This window comes from Chlorocebus sabaeus, chromosome 8, assembly GCF_047675955.1.
Source record: "Chlorocebus sabaeus isolate Y175 chromosome 8, mChlSab1.0.hap1, whole genome shotgun sequence".
Classification (NCBI taxonomy): Eukaryota; Metazoa; Chordata; class Mammalia; order Primates; family Cercopithecidae; genus Chlorocebus; species Chlorocebus sabaeus.
Genome location: NC_132911.1, coordinates 40931264 through 40947543, shown reverse-complemented (window position 1 = coordinate 40947543; position 16280 = coordinate 40931264). Strand labels below are relative to the sequence as shown.

General features: G+C 45.4%; 1 long non-coding RNA gene across 2 annotated transcripts in view; it reads left to right on the top strand.

Moving 5' to 3' along the window:
* The first annotated feature begins 8165 nt into the window (after positions 1–8165).
* LOC119618898 (uncharacterized) overlaps positions 8166–16280 on the top strand; it is a 36188-nt gene continuing 28073 nt past the window's right edge. For both annotated transcript variants that reach the window (XR_005235239.2, XR_012093832.1), the window contains exon 1: positions 8166–8519. This is a non-coding gene — a long non-coding RNA (uncharacterized lncRNA). The remainder of the gene's footprint in view (positions 8520–16280) is intronic.

Below are 16280 nucleotides of genomic sequence, written 5' to 3'. Positions count from 1 at the left end.
ACCTGCTTTCAATTCAGGCATCTCTTTAAAGGCCCCGTCTCCATGTACAGCCACATCCTGGAGTATCGGGAGTTAGGGCTTCACCCTGGGAATTTTGGGGGAACACAATTCAGTCCATATGAATATCTCAATAGACAAAAAAAATCCTTGGTTAAATGCAATACTTAATTATTATTTAAAAGACAGATAAAAGTATTTTGTAAACTAGCAACAGAATGAACTTTCTTAACCTGATAAAGGATATCTGCCAGAAACTTACTGGGAAAATGCCTTTTAAAGTTAGACAAGGATGCCAACTATAGCTACTTCGGTTTGTCACTAGTCTATGCTTACTGCAGGTCCAAGCTAGCAGAGAAGACAAGAAAAACACATTTTTCTTAAAAATATGACTAGCAAAGGAAGAAAAAAAATAGTCCTTTTCCACTAAAAATATGATTTTCTAGATAGGAAACTCAGAATTTACAGATTATCAGAATTAATAAGAGAAGATTATTCTATATAAAATCAACTGCATCTCTGTATATCAGTAACAAACAGCAGGAAATTATCATTAAAAATGTATTTGAGGCTGGGTGTGTTGGTTCACACCTGTACTCTCAGCACTTGGGAGGCCAAGATGGGAAGACTGCTTGAGCCCAAGAGTTCAAAACCAGCCTGGGCTAGACAGTAAGATCCAATCTCTGCAAAAAAAAATTTAAAAATTAGAATGAACCAGGCACAGTGTATACCTGTAGTTCCAACTAGTTGGGAGGTTGAGACAGGAAACTCTCTTGAGGCCAGGAGTTTGAGGATGCAGTGTGCAATTACTTTGCCATTGCATTCCAGCCTGAGTGACAAAGCAAGACCCTGTCTCTAAAAAAAATAAAGAAAGAAACATTTGTTTGATTAAAAATCAAAACACTTCAGCTGGATGCAGTGGCACCTGCCTATCTGCCTGTAGTCCCAGCTACTCGGGAGGCTGAGGTAGGAGGATCACTTGAGCCTAGAAGTTCAAGGTCAGCCCAAGCAACATAGAGAGATGTTCATTTCTTAAAAAAAAAATTAAAAAAAAATTAAAAAAATAAAAATCAGGCCAGGTGCGGTAGCTCACGCCTGTAATCCCAGCACTTTGGGAGGCTGAGGCAGGTGGATCATCTGAGGTCAGGAGTTTGAGACCAGCGTGGCCAACATGGTGAAACCCTGTCTCTACTAAAAATACAAAAATTAGCTAGGCACAGTGGCGGGCACCTGTAATCCCAGCTACTCAGGAGACTGAGACAGGCGAATTGCTTGAACTGGGGAGGTGGAGGTTGCAGGGAGCCGAGATAATGCCATTGCACTCCAACCTGGGTGACGAGAGTGAAACTCCATCTGAAAAAAAAGAAAAAAAGGCATCACTTTGTACCCCATAAATACTTGTTATATGTGCTTGTAATTTGTCAATTAAAAAGTCAACTAATTTGGCTGGGCACAGTGGCTCACGCCTGTAATCCTAGCACTTTGGGACAGAAGCAGGCAGATCACGAGGTCAGGAGATTGAGACCATCCTGGCCAACATGGTGAAACCCAATTTCTACTAAAAATACAAAAATTAGCTGGGCGTGGTGGTGGGCGCCTGTAGTCCCAGCTACTCAGGAGGCTGAGGTAGAAGGATTGCTTGAACCAGGGAGTTGGAGGTTGCAGTGAGCTGAGATCACGCCACAGCACTCCAGGCTGGTGACAGAGCGAGACTCCTTCCAAAAAAAAAAAAAGTCAACTAATTTAAGAATCAGAGCCAAAAATAAGGTACCTTGGTATAACTCCAACAAAAAATAGCCAAGACTCATATGGAAAAAATTTTGAAATAACAAATCTTTCAATGGGGCTCCTAAAGAAATGAGGTAGATAATAACCCACTTTTTGAGACTTTCTAGATACAAGAGGCTGTGGTGCTGATGAGATGAATGGAACAGAGTCTTGTCTTTACAGAATGCAGAATTACCTTCACATGTGAAAGAGTGAAGAAAGAAGGAGTGTGTGGATGAGGTGGTGCCAAGAGCACACTAGCACCTCTGGTGGGGATGAACTCCTACACTGCTTGCACCTCCTCACCCTCTGCAGCCAACAGGAGAAACCCTGGCTTCGGGCGCATTGCACAGGAAGTCATTTGGTGGAAGAGGGCTTTGTAACATTATCCAAGATCAGGAAGGGAAATGGATGCGCTGTCAGCATAACAATGTCCAAGTCACAGGGAAGATTGGAATTTGTGTACAGACCTAATGAAAGCTTTTAGTGGGAATCTAAGCCTTGCAGTGAAAGGTGGCTTTGATTGCTTTTAGATATTTTGTGGGGGGGAAAAAAGAAAAGAAAGAAGGAAGGAAAGAAAGAGAAACAAGGAAAGAAAGAAAGAAGAAAGAAAGGAAGGAAGGAAGAAGAAGAAAGAAAGAAAGAAGAAAGAAAAGAAAAGAAAGAGAAAGAAAGATCTAACTGTAATGCAGAGATGAGGTTTTTTCTAATGTGCTTCCTCCATCGAGCCTCTGCTATACTCGGGAATCAGTTCACCTCTGTTTTCTATGCAGGGGTGGAACTGGGCAGGTGGAGCTGATAACTTGGGACTTGCTCAATTTTGAGGAATGAGTAGCCTGAGAAACTGGAGAGGAACTTAAAAGAACATTAAGAAAAGAAGGTGGCCAGGCGCAGTGGCTCATGCCTGTAATCCCAGCATTTTGGGAGACCCAGGCAGACAGATCACTTGAGGTCAGGAATTCGAGACCAGCCTGGCCAACATGGCGAAACCCCATCTCTACTGAAAATACAAAAATTAGCTGGGTGTGGTGGCGGGTACCTGTAATCCCAGCTACTCAGGAGGCTGAGGCATGAGAATTGCTGGGAGGTGGAGGTTGCAGTGAGCCGAGATCATGCCACTGCACTCCAGCCTGGGCGATAGAGTGAAACTCCATCTCAAAAACAAACAAACAAAAGAAAAGAAAAGAAGCAGGCATTTAGGGGAGTAAAAGAGAGAATACACCCATGGGGCAACCCAGACATTTGGGCAGTGACAGTGAAATCTTGCATCACTGCGTGGGACAGGAAGCTGGGCTGACTAGACTAGAGGGCACAACTCCAGATTTTTTCATCAGCCCTGAGTTGTGTGGTTATGGGTTTCCCACTGAAGTTGGCCTGTGTAGTAGCCAGCTTCAGGGCAGTACTATTCCCCTTACTTCCCAAGTGAATGGAGGGCACTCGACACCTTGTCAGAGTGGGCCAGGAGTGCAGCTGCAGACCAGTCCAGCTGGAGAAAGAGGAGATGGGTCCCCTTGACTGTTGTCCTTGTCTGAAGGTTAGGCACAGGCCAAGTGACAAAGTGTCTACGTCTTGGGCTACAGTGCCATTGGTGGTGGAGCCCATGCAGGGAGGCTCAGGACCCTACCCTTTTTGTTGGGTGAAACAAAAAGGCCTTGGTCAAGCTGGGCATGGTGGCTCATGCCTGTAATCCCAGCACTTTGGGAGCCAAAGCAGGTGGATCACCTGAGGTCAGGAGTTCGATACCAGCCTGGCAAACATGGTGAAACCCTCTCTCTACTAAAAATACAAAAGATTAGCTGGGTATGGTGGTGGGTGCCTATAATCCCAGCTACTTTGGAGGCTGAGCCAGGAGAATCACTGAACCCGGGAGGTAGAGGTTGCAGTGAGTTGAGATCGCACAGTTGCACTCCAGACTGGGCAACGAGAGCGAGGCTCTGTCTCAAAAATAAACAGACAAACACAAACAAACAAGCAAACAAAAAACAGAAAAAAAAGTAAAGACCTTGGTCACTCTGGAGGTTGGCGGGAACTTCCTTGGGGCAGGGGACAAAATGACCAGTTTGGAACTTGTTTTCTGACTATATGAAGGGACACTGAGTCCCACCTGTCCTTTCTGGCAGCTTTCATCTATGTGAAGCTCATCTAATCAGCCTGTTCTTGATGGCAGAGTTCTTGCATGGCCCTTACACAGGAATGGAGCAAAAGAGGAAGGATTTTCCCACCATGATGATGCTGTTCTAGCTCACCTGGAATGCCTCTTCTCTTCCTTTCCAGTCATCCAGAGCTCAACTCAAATCTCATCCTTTCCAGGTTACCCTGGACCATGGTGATCTCAGCTTCCTCCCCAAAGTGGTTCGAGGTTTCTCGTCTGCATTATTCCTTTACCATTTCTGTAAATATGTATGCTGCCTGTGTCATGTCTTGTGTTGTTAATTGCACTTGTTATAAGTGTAGGTTTTCTGTTTTCATTAGATAGTACTTTTTTTCAGATCCTTTTATAGTCTTTATATTGTCCAAAGTATGTGTTTATAGTAGTTGCTTAATTAATACTGATTGAATATACTTGGGTGTAAATTCATAAATGAACAAATGAGGCCGGGCGTGGTGGCTCACACCTGTAATCCCAGCACTTTGGGAGGCCAAGGCAGGTGGATCCCCTGAGGTCAGGAGTTTGAGCCCAGCCTGGCCAACATAGTGAAACCCTATCTCTACTAAAAATACAAAAAATTAGCCTGGCACAGTGGCAGGCACCTGTAATCCCAGCTACTTGGGAGGTTGAGGCAGGCGAATCGCTTGAACCTGGGAGGCAGAGGTTGCAGTGAGCTGAGATGGCACCATTTCATTCCAGCCTGGGTGATAGAGTGAGACTCTGTCTCAAAATAAATAATTAAATAAATAAGTGAAGGACTGAACACATCCTACCTTTGAGTGCTTCTTGGTGATGACTTGGTGTTAGAGGCAGGCAGAGATCATTACAACCTCGTGGATGAGATTTCTGCACCACCTTCCCTCTAGGGTTTGTTTTAGTAAAGAACTGTCATGTTGTTAATTCCAACTCCTTTCCAAATATACATGTTTCCTCAGACGACCAGGGTCCTCACGACCCCTGGTGTAGTTACTGAGCACAGCTTTGTGTTTATTCACATCCTGTCTCCAAGTAGCCAGTAGTAAGATGCTGGTTAATAACTCTTACTGTATATTGCAAGGGTACTTAATCGCTTCCACATGCCCCTCGACTTCACGTTATATTGTTTCAGCTGCTAATTTTCGAAATCCCCCAAACAAGACCTCTGCTCTGAAACATGTGCTTCAGAGCTGTTTCTTTCTGCCCTGCTCTTCTAGAAAACTTACATGTGGTTTATTTCAACAGCAGGAGTGACGGGGAAACATGTTCATAACTTTTCTCCCTCTTTTCCTCCTTTGAGTCTCTTTTCTGCCAAAGCTCTTGGCTGGGATCCAGAAATGGCACATTCAATAATACCCAGTGTGTTTGAGTAATATTTTATAATTACATTGTTGCTGGGAAAATGGTTGCCTTGAGAATAATTCCTCCGCATAAACAAAGTCTGGGACCCCTGTGCCCCTTCACACCCCCCTTGCTGTGGGGAGAGGGAGGCAAGAAAGAAGAAGGAAAGAAAGGAAGGAAAAAAAAGGAAGGAGAGAGGAATGTAACATTTTCCTGCTTGGCTTTAGAAAGGGGACACGTCAGAGAAGATTTATAAATTGGTGAAGGATGAGTACTAACAGCTTTTAGGAACCCTGCCAATTCTATGCTTGGAACTGATGTTCATCAGAAGGTAAACAGGAAAGCCACGTCCAGGTGTCTAGGAGGTGGAGGGTGGACAGCACTGTGGACTGGAAACTGAGGATCTGGTCAACTCTCCTGCCCTCCCCACATTCATATTCTCCCACCTGGCTCCTTCAGGCACCTACTCTTTCCAGCCTCACCTGAAGTTGGTTTCTGAGATTCAAGGGGGATGCATATTAGAAGGTCTAGAGGAAAGACTTCTGGTGGGTGAAGGGAAGGAGGGCTGTTGCTAACGGTGGCTTTAATTGAGAGGTCTTCTTAGCTGTAACCTCAAGAGCCTACATAGGGCAGGGCTGTCTCTGAAGCAGCTGTTTGCCAGGTTGGTTAGAAAACCTGGGGATGAGTATTCATGTGGGCTTCAGTTGCCACAACTTATGAGGACTTGACTGTACTTTATTAACTACAGCATTTTGGAAGGGGCTCTGTGCAGACCTTCCCTCCCAGTTGCTTCCATTCTAGATCTGAACTCCGGGTGTGAGGTGCTAGGATGCAGCTCCAACCCCAGGAAAATGTCATCACTCACAAGAAGAGACATCTATCTAGGATGGTCACTCAAAAGTAAACGCCCCACAGGGGCCACTGCAGAGCCTGGCAAGTAAGAGATCAAGGCATGTGGTCTGCAGCATCAGAGGTCACTTGCGGGTTACTCTTGCACTCTGGCTTGAATGGGTGACAGCAGCTTGTATGCTCATCGTCTTCCTGACATTTCCAAACAATTCAGGATAGATCATTAGAGTAGTTTCAGCCAAAAGGAGCTTTTAGTTAGAGTCCAAGATGTCATTTATTAAGGACGAAACAAGTAAAAATCATATTTCAAAGAACTAAACCCCCAGACCCTATTTTCAGATGCCAATCCTCCAAAATAACATAAAAAGTCAAACCCTCAAACAAAATGAAGTACCATGCACCAGTTCCAAGTCTCCTGGGACTCCCTGAGGCTCTACTGTATCCTCCTTTCCAACGTCTTTGTTCGTTCTGGCTGCTGTAACAAAATATCATACTGGGTGGCTTATAAACAACAGAAATGTATTTTTTACAGTTCTGGAGCCTGGGAAGCCCAAGATCAAGGCAATGGTAGACTTGATGAGTCTTCTCAGTGATGAGACCAGCCTTCTCAATGATGAGACCAGCCTTCTCAATGATGGCATCTTCTTGTGTCCTCACATGGTGGAAGACTCAAACAAACTTCCTTGCCAGGTTGAGTATTTACTCTGCTCTTTGTGTATGTAACTTGCCACTGAGTCTGTGTATGGTTGGGAATGGTCTGGTTCCCGCATGAGTTTGGGAATACTACTACATTTTAATGTGATTTGCCTTCACTGATCTGAGCTGTTTCACATGATTGCTGGGGGAACAGGCATTAAGTGATTCTCAGTCACCTAGCTCCTTCTGGGGTGCATGGAAGAAATGACTTACATTTATTGTGATAACGTGTTTACATTTAAATACAATTTGAAGCTATTTTCTCTCTACAGTCTTCTCTTGGGTCACAGCCATGGAACAAGCACTGTTGCCACTAATTTTTGAATTCTCAATTTCCATCATTTCTGCTCAGGGGAATCTTGGGTCTTCTTACAGGAGAACAGAGAACCTGACTAGCCCCCCTCCCCGGGGAGTGAGGGGAGCCTGGAGCTTCACTAATACAAGCCAGAGGGGAGATTTTGATTGATCCAATTTATAAAACACAAGGCTAGAGCTTTCAGCAGCTCCTTCTTGCATCCAGCCAAAAGCAAAGTCACCAAAACGTGCTCGCTGAGATTCTGCCTCATTTTAAGCCTTAGTAAAACGCATTTCTCTCTATGTCTTCTCTTTAATTCTCTCTTGTCACACCCTAACATCAGGAGCCTGCAGAATCCCTTAGGGTGCTGAGGGAACAGAGACTTAAGACCAAGTCACAGCAAGGGGCTTCTCAGGTGGCTAAAATGCCAACATGACTTAGTTTATATGAACTTGGGAGGCCCCCAGTCAAACAAATCCACTCCCTTTCATTGACCTGCCTGGAATTTTCACCACAGAGATTACAAAACTGGGAGCAATTAGCTGGAGATATTAATAGGTTCTGTCATGTAAAGTATTTGTAACAAAGCCTTCGGTTGAATTCCAGACTGAGAAGTTTTACTCCTGGAGCCAAAGAAGGCTTTGTTCTGGTTGACATCATGAAACTATTTTTAGGGTCCAAGTCTGCTCTGGCAAGGGGACTGAGGGTTCACTGTCCCCTCCTCCTGCCTCCAGACCTCTTGTGCCAATGCCACCCCCATCCCTTTTCTTTCCCAGAGCTGGGTGCATGGCTGGACATGACTAGGAAAGGATGAAGTTTTCAAGAGAATCAGCCCCCGGTGGGCTGCTGTCTCTGCGTGGCTTAGAGGGGTGGGACAAGGAACATCACCTGACCCAAACTAGGGTAGGGAAATTCTTTTTCAGCTCCTGGAGACTGTGGTTGGGAGTTTGGAAAGACTGAGGAAGGTCATGTGTCCTCTTCTGACATAGGAGACATTTCGTTCTGTATCAAAAAATGTTTCTATGACGTCCTGACTTCCTTATGGACTCCTACACTCTATGTTTGTTCAGGGTCTGATACAGGAGCACGGATCTGATTTGAAAGAGAAGGAAAGGTCCCCTGCATATGGCAGTACTCCCACTCCTCTCTATTTTGTATTTGTGGAGCTCTTTGTGCTTTTCCTATCAGTTTTATCCTTTGATTTAATGTGATCCTCTAACCACCCTATGCAGGATCTGGTATCCTGGTGATGGGGAAACCAAGGACCAGAGAAGATAAATCATTTTCACAAGATGATTTAAAGGAATAACAATCCATGTTTCCCAGCTCCTGTTGCATTTTTTTCCAGTAGGCTGAGCATGTTTCCCCAGCTGGAGGAGAGGGTTTCCAGGAAGAGCCTGTCCCAAGGAAGAATTTTTTTGCTTCGGCCTGGCATGACCTACCACAGAGGTAAGCTGAGCTGGGTCACATCCCTCAAGCATGCTGGGTGATCTTCCACCCTGTCACATGGCTGGGCAGTGGTTCCCAGTGTGGGGCAGGCCACTTCCCATTTTCTCCCTTCATCATGGTACTCTTGGGCTAAATGTGAATCTCACAGGACAGAGTGGTACTTCCAGGTTGTACTGATGCCTGAGGGGCATGCAGATTTATAGGTACAAGGCCACCCCTAGGCCATGTGGTGCCTTTGCATGAATTAGCAAAAGGTGCCTCCTCCAAGTCAACAGGTTCACAGCAGGACACAGGACTTGGGAGAGGAGCCCTGATCAGCCCCACTTGGTCAGGAACCCATGTTCAACCTCCATTTGGTCAGGTACCTTTATGCAGAGAATCTAGGAAAGAGAATAGAGCCTGGATCCTGGGCTTCCTCCTCCCTGATCATTACACAGAAGTCTGGGAAATTATCATCCACACAACGGATGGGTTCAGTTGCTTGGTGGGTGTCAACCCAATGACCACAACCAAGGAAGATTTAGCAAGGAGATGTTATTACTTATAACAAGTAAGGAGAACCCCAGGTATGGTTCCCAAAGCAGTGTCTCTCCAGTTGAGGGCTGGGTCAGGTTTTATAAGCATAGCGTAATGAGGTGTGATCTGATTGGATCTTGCAATGAGGTGATGCCAGGAGGCCTGATCTGACTAGATCCTGCCATGGGGTGACACCAGAGCTCAATCTGATTGGATCCTGGATCCTGCCATGTTGGATTCACGCCTCAATTCAGTCCCCATTCCCCAACTCCAGGACTTAGGTTCCCCGGGTGGCTGCCTGCTTGGTTCATCTGGGCACGCTCAGGTTAGGGTCCATGGCAACTGAAAAAAAAAACAGCTCGGAACTTTGTTGCATAAAAATTGAACCAGATTGGTCTGGTCCAGCTACGAAATCACTGATGGGGGTGAGGGTTGGCTGAGTGGCTCCCCCATACAGTAGATCCTGACTGAGGAATTCATTCTCTCTCGTTTTCCAAACTTTAAGCCTTCTGAAGGAATGAGCAGCATTTCCCACCTCCTCTCAAGGACAGCCAGGACTCTGTGTTCCAAGAGCTGGACTTCCCTTGCCCCAGGGGAGAAACAAGTATAGGCTTGTTTGGGGGAGGAGCTGGTTTATCCAAAAGCTGGAGGACTTTCAGGTTGAAGGAGAAGGGAGATCCAACCTGAGAAAGAGTGAGATGCCTGCACAGGAGGCTGAAGTGGTGCCGGGCTCTTTGTGAGTGGAGATCTGTGTGTACTCTGCCTCTGTACAATGGGCTGGAGGTTGCAGGACCTTGGATAGGATGAGTGTGGAGATGTCTGTGGCTTGAACAGGAACCACTACCTCCCTTCTTGGCTTGGAAGGAGGATACTTGAAGCCACAGAGTCTTCTCATTGAGCATCAAAGTAATGAGTAAAAGGTATTGAAGAAAGGCGGCCCTTCCCCAAGGTTCCTGGATTGCGTAAACCCCAGGATGTTTTTTATGACCCAAAAGAAATTAAAAGTGACTTAAGAAGCTGAGCCAGGTTTAAGCTCATTTAGAAAAACAAAGAAATGGGTTGTTTCTTGTGCCCCAGATTTATGGACTAAATTCATACTGTTTACCAAGTTCCACCAAAGGCTTAAAATTCATATCCGGTCAGCCCATAACCCCTCCCCAGCTGTCACCCCAAGACACACACGTGGAAGACAACTTCTTGTCTTCATCTGTGATTCCCCCAAACATAACATTGGTTGGACTTTCCGTTTGGAAAATATTTCTTCTTCAAGGCAGCCAATTTAAAACTAAATTGTAGTCTGGCTTCACCTGTAAAATGTTTGTGGTAGAGGCGGGGTTGTAGGCAGGAAAGCTCACTGTGGAATCTGCTTATATGTCTTGAGACCCATCTTTCTTTTTTTTGAAAATGGAGTCCCTCTCTGTCATGCAGGCTGGAGTGCAGTGTGGTGTGATCTTGGCACACTGCAACCTCCGCCTCCTGGGTTCAAGCAATTCTCCTGCTTCAGGCTCCCTAGTAGCTGGGACTACGGGCGTGCACCACCACGCCTGGCTAATTTTTGTATTTTTAATAGGGATGGGCCGGTCTTGAACTCCTGACCTTAAGTGATCCACGTGTCTGGGTGATCCATCCTCCCAAAGTGTTGGGATTACAGGCGTGAGCCACTGTGCCCGGTCTTGAGATCCATCTTGACTTCTGGGAAACCTGGTAATATCTCTGATCCCCAAAGACATAGATTTGTGTCATGGGGCTTCTCCAGGGTGTTGAGGAGCCCTGGAATCAGTGAGAAAAGTTTAAAGTTCTATAATATTGGAAAATGGAACTTGCCTAACTCTGAGCGTCTGAGGCGCAGAGCCTGGGAAGGTAGCCCTTCTGAGAACTGTGCTTCTAAATGTCCTTCTTGTCCCCAAGCCTTTCTCCCTAAGTCCCAGTCCTTCTGGGCAATTTGCAGCTGGGTCCTTCTATTCCCTCACACGTCAACTGGAGGAGAATGAGATTTCTGCCTCTCCTTTTTCTTGAGTACAGAGGAGGTTCTACGATGACCTCGATTCTCATCAGCTCTTAAGAGCACTTTAAATGAAAGGCTCTGTAAGAGAAGAGCTTATTCTTTCTGCGAAGATAACACCTGCATTCAATCCAGATTACTGCTGTCCTGCCTCTCTCCTTCCCCTGCTAAACCTGGAACTGATTCTGTGGGTGGTTTGATATTTGAAAGAGGGAGCAGTAATTTCAATTCTATGTCCTGATGTAAACTGTTACAATCATTTCTTCTTGGACTGAGCAAAACTCAAACCAGGGTGACTTTAGATTCAGTCCACCCATCATTATTATTCATTTTGAGCCTCTGATACAGAGAAAAAGAAGATCCCCTCTGCACCCCCTTTTCTGTTTTTGCTCTAATCTCCCCCTTACCTCACCTGGAAAAGGTGGATGGTCAGCAGCAAATGTTGCCGGGCAAAGATTCACACCAACAGCTACCTCTGTGAAGTCCACAAGGCTGGCTGGGTCTCTCCAGCCCCCTCTCCACCAAAAGGCAGCTTGCCAAGCCCTGCACAGGGGGTCCTGTGGTTCTGACCTACTCTGTGCCCCTGTGGCTGGCTGTGCTCTTCACCCACATCGCCCACACTCTAGAGATGAATGTCAGAGCTCCTCCTCTCTGCTCCATCTGCTCACCAGAGGCTGCGGCCTTTTCATTAGGTCTTGCTGATGGAATCTCATTTTCCTTTTCCAAAGCGCACTCTTGAGGACCCATCAGTCCGGAGTTTCTGGCTTTCTAGAGCTGCGTAGCCAGCTGGCTGTACCCACTTCCTTGGCTACCATTGCTTGCGGCTCAGGGAATTTGTCAGCCATGGCCCCTGGGGAAGGAGCTCCTGCCAAGCTCTGCTCTTTTTCAGTCTTCTCCTTGGCTCCCTCGCTCTTCCCTTAGCTCTGCACACTTTGTTTTCTCTCTTCTTCCATCCAGGCAAGGTTCCTGTTCTTTAGACAATGAGAGTCTTCATGAGAAACCAAAATCCAGAATAAGGAATAGAAGAAGGTCGCTCAAGGGTCAGGGCAGTGCACTGGAGGACCACAGTCAAGGGCATTGTCAGTTCTGTCTGATGTTTTGGCCAGAGGAGGCTGGACAATGCTAAAGAGTGCACAGAGGATGTGGTCAGCAGAGAGAAACATCGGCAAGAAAACTGGGACATGAAGAGCTTGCCATGGTCATTTTCAGGTGAAATACTGGTGTCGAAATTTCACTCTAGACCAAGGAAGCAGTAATGGGGCAATAGTTTGTCTACTGAAAATCAAGCCTTGTGGATATTGACTTGCCTTAATCTCTTTCAGCTTCTGAAAGTAGTGGTAAATGATATAGGGGGCTGCTCCCCCAGGCTTGGTTCTGTCCACCAGGGTTGGGCACTCTATGGTACAGGAACCTCAGGGAAATTTATCTGGGCATTACCGATAAGTGCCACCTACGTGTCTCCTCTTTCAGAAAGATTACTGGGAGAAAAAATCTGAAAATAACCCAGGAGATTCCAAGATTCAACTAATAACCAGGAATAGTAGCAAGGAAGAGACTAAGGCATCTAAGAATCAACAGAACTGCCGGCAAGGCCTGCTAATAAGTTCAGATTTTAAGAGTGATCCTGTGAAAGATGGAAGCTAAGGCCAGCTCACGTGGATGAGGTCAGGGAGACTCAGGGCCACAGTGAGCGGTGGATTGTGAAATGTGTCAAACAAGAAAATGGACTATTTGGAAAAAGGAAATGACATCAGAATAAAGCCAATGCTGGGGAAAGATTGTGTAATTGCTGAAGAACCTAGCCTTTTTTGTCTTATGAGCCAAAAGAACTTTCAAGATCACGTTGTCAGTGGTAGAGTCGCTCCCCATATTTATTTTTCTCTTTTCTTGTTTACTAATAGAGCTCTCTTCCCCCTTGCCCCATTCCCAGCTTTAGCTGGATACATGACCGCTCAATTACAAACTGAATTTTTCCGCCTTTTTTCGCAGCTAGGTGGCAACGTGGCAATGACACTGGCCAGTGGGATATGAGCAGAATGATGTGTGCATTTCTAGTTAAAATAGAAATCCCTGGACCTTCCTTCTCCCTGTTTCTGCTGCCTTGGATCCAGAGGCAAAAGTCACATGTTGACCCCCTAGCCTGGCTCCCTGGACCTTTTTGAGTAGAGCTAACCCACCATCCCTGAACCACTTTTAATGGCAAAAATCACAGTTACTTTTGCACCAACCGAATACTTGAAAGTTTGGTGAAAAAGAGGCATAAACTTCTTATTTAAGCCACTGTATTTTGGCTTGTCTTTGTTACAACACTGTAGCCTGTAAACCTTAATCAGCACACAATCTAAAGGTCTCATTTTTCAGAAGAGAGAAAGATACCCACAGGCATTTAATACTCTGATAAGTTATTGATGAGTGGCACCAGAACCCATGTCAACTGTTGTGAGTATAATGACTCTTTCTATTCTACCTTCTGACTCAGAGAACACAGAGCCCATCAAATCCTAGTTACCATGTCTTTTCCACTAAAAAGAATAATCTTCAGCCTGGAAATGGTGGAACAAATATTGACCAGAAGGAAATGAAGCCAAAGGAAGGAAATAGAGTTTCATTTCGAATCAGTTGAGGACTCCAGATTGTCGTGGGTTTGATCAGAAGCTCAGGTAAATCATTGCCCTTTCTGAAAACTGCAGCCTGGGGAAAGGTCTTGCTTCTACAAGCCTTTGGCACATTTTTATTAGGGCCAGGTCCTTCCAGCTGTAAGGTTGAGTGTATTCCTCTGTGGCTCAGGGGCAGCCACAGCCTCAGGGGGCCAGCTGGAGACCGCTGGGAGGAAGACACCCCTTCCCCAGCTTGTTCTCAGTCAATGAGTGTGCCACGGTGCCAATTATATGCCTAGATATTATTTATTTAGATCCTCAGGGCTTTTCTGTCTTCCAGAACTCTTTTCCTTCATAAAGCTTTAGTTTGCATATGCAGAGAAAAGCTGATGATAGGAGATCCAGCAGGTTGGCCCCCAGTAAACTTCACCCGTGTCCAGTGTGCTTAGCTCAACCCAGTGGTCGGAACCTCTGATTTTTGTTTGCCTTGATGGCAGTACAAACAGACTGGACAGGGTGAGACTTGTGATGGTGATGACCTGCCCATCATGCTGAGTCCTTGACCTGGGATGTGACTCACAAAGCCAGTCATTCATCTTACACATTTCATACATTCCACACCCTGACTCACCACAGGTTCAGAAGGTCACTGTATTAGCATTCTCCAGAAATGCAGAAGCAATGGTGTGTGTGGGGGGGTGTGTGTTTGTGTGTGGAGAGAGAGGAAAAAAAAAAGAGAAGAGAGAGAGAGAGAGATTTATTATAAAGAATCAGTCCAGGCACAGTGGCTCATACCTGTAATCCCAGCACTTCGGGAGGGTGAGGTGGGTGGATCACCTGAGGTCAGGAATTTGAGACCAACCTGGCCAACATGGTGAAACTCCATTTCTGCTAAAAATACAAAAAATTAGCCAGCTGTGGTGGCAGGCACCTGTAATCCCAGTTACTTGGGGGGCTGAGGCAGGAGAATTGCTTGAACCCAGGAGGCAGAGGTTGCAGTGAGCCAAGATTGCGCCATTGCACTCCAACCTGGATGACGAGGTGAAACTCCATCTCAAAAAAAAAAAAAAAAAAAAAAAAAAAATGGGCTTACATGATTATGGAGGCTGGCAAGTCCCAAAATCTGCAGGAGGCCAGCTGGAGATCCAGGAGAGACAATGGTTTAACTCCAGTAAGTCCTAAGGCCTGAGAACTAGAACAGCCAGTGGTGTAGTTCCAGTTCAAAGGCTGGTAGGCAGGAAGAATTCTCTCTTACTCAAGGGTCAGTAATTTTGTTCTATTCAGGTTTTCAACTGATTGAATAATGCCCCCATCACTCACATTAGGGAGAGCAATCTACTTTACTCAGTCTCCTGATGTAAACATTAATCTCAAAACACCTTAGCAGAAACACCCAGAATAATGTTTGACCAAATATCAGGGGACCCTATGGCTCTATCAAGTGGACACGTAAAACTAACCACTACAGTGGATTGTCTTATTCTCTTGGGAGGGTGTCAGGAAAGAGCATGGGGTATGTGGAAGTGGGGGGTGGAAAAGTGCGTAGTTTCTGAATGTAACATCTACATTTTGTGCAAAACACTGAACATAAATTAGAATGTAAAATTAAGAGACTCAGAGGAATAGAGCTCTGTATTTTCAAATATGTGTGAATTAAACTCCTATTATTCTATCTAACTCTTTGTCCCAACAGATAGACAGACAGACACACAATCCCCAAGATTTAAATGAAACAGATGGCTTTCCTATTCCATTAGGTCACCACAGATCCATTCCAGGTGTCCCTGCTCATATTTGGCATTTCCATCTTCAAGTCCATCAAAAGACAGACACATTTAAGACAATAAGATGTCTTTCTCTTTCTGGAAATATATTTTCCATTCATTCTTTCAATCACTCACTCATTTAAACATATTATTTGAGTGCTTGCTCTATGCTGATAGGGAAGGTATTTTGTTCTTTCTCCCACTGTCTTTAAAAGAGTTTGGTGCTCTGGGAAGCATATAAAGTGTGGGAAGTGGGCCTGGAAGTGAGGAGAAGACAGAGAGAAAAGGAATAGTGGTGGCATGAATGAAACAGAGGAAGAGAATGATAGATAAAATAAGACAATGTGGGGCTGGGTGCAATGGCTCACCCACCAAGGCTGAGGTGGGTAGACCACCTGAGGTCAGGAGTTCAAGACCAGCCTGGCCAACATGGTGAGAACCCGTCTCTACTAAAAATTCAAAAATTAGTCAGGTATGGTGGCAGGCACCTGTAATCCCAGCTACTTGGGAGGCTGAGGCAGGAGAATTGCTTGAACCTGGGAGGCAGAGGTTGCAGTGAGCTGAGATCATACCAGTGCACTCCAGTCTGGGTGACAGAACGAGACTCTGTCTCAAAAAAATAAAAATAAAAAAAATAGAGATAAGACAATGTGGTTGAGTTAAAACTTAGGAAGCACTGGGAATGTGGGAATGAAGACCTGATGTGAGAGGGAGGGACTGAGCAGAAAAGTGGGCTGAGAAGGTAGCTGGGATAATGGAAGAATTTTAGAGTCAGAGTTGAAAGACCTAGACCTAAGTCCTATTCCACTATCATCATTTGTGTTTTTTCATTCATTAATCCCTTCAACAAATATTTACTGAGCACAAACTATCTTTGTGG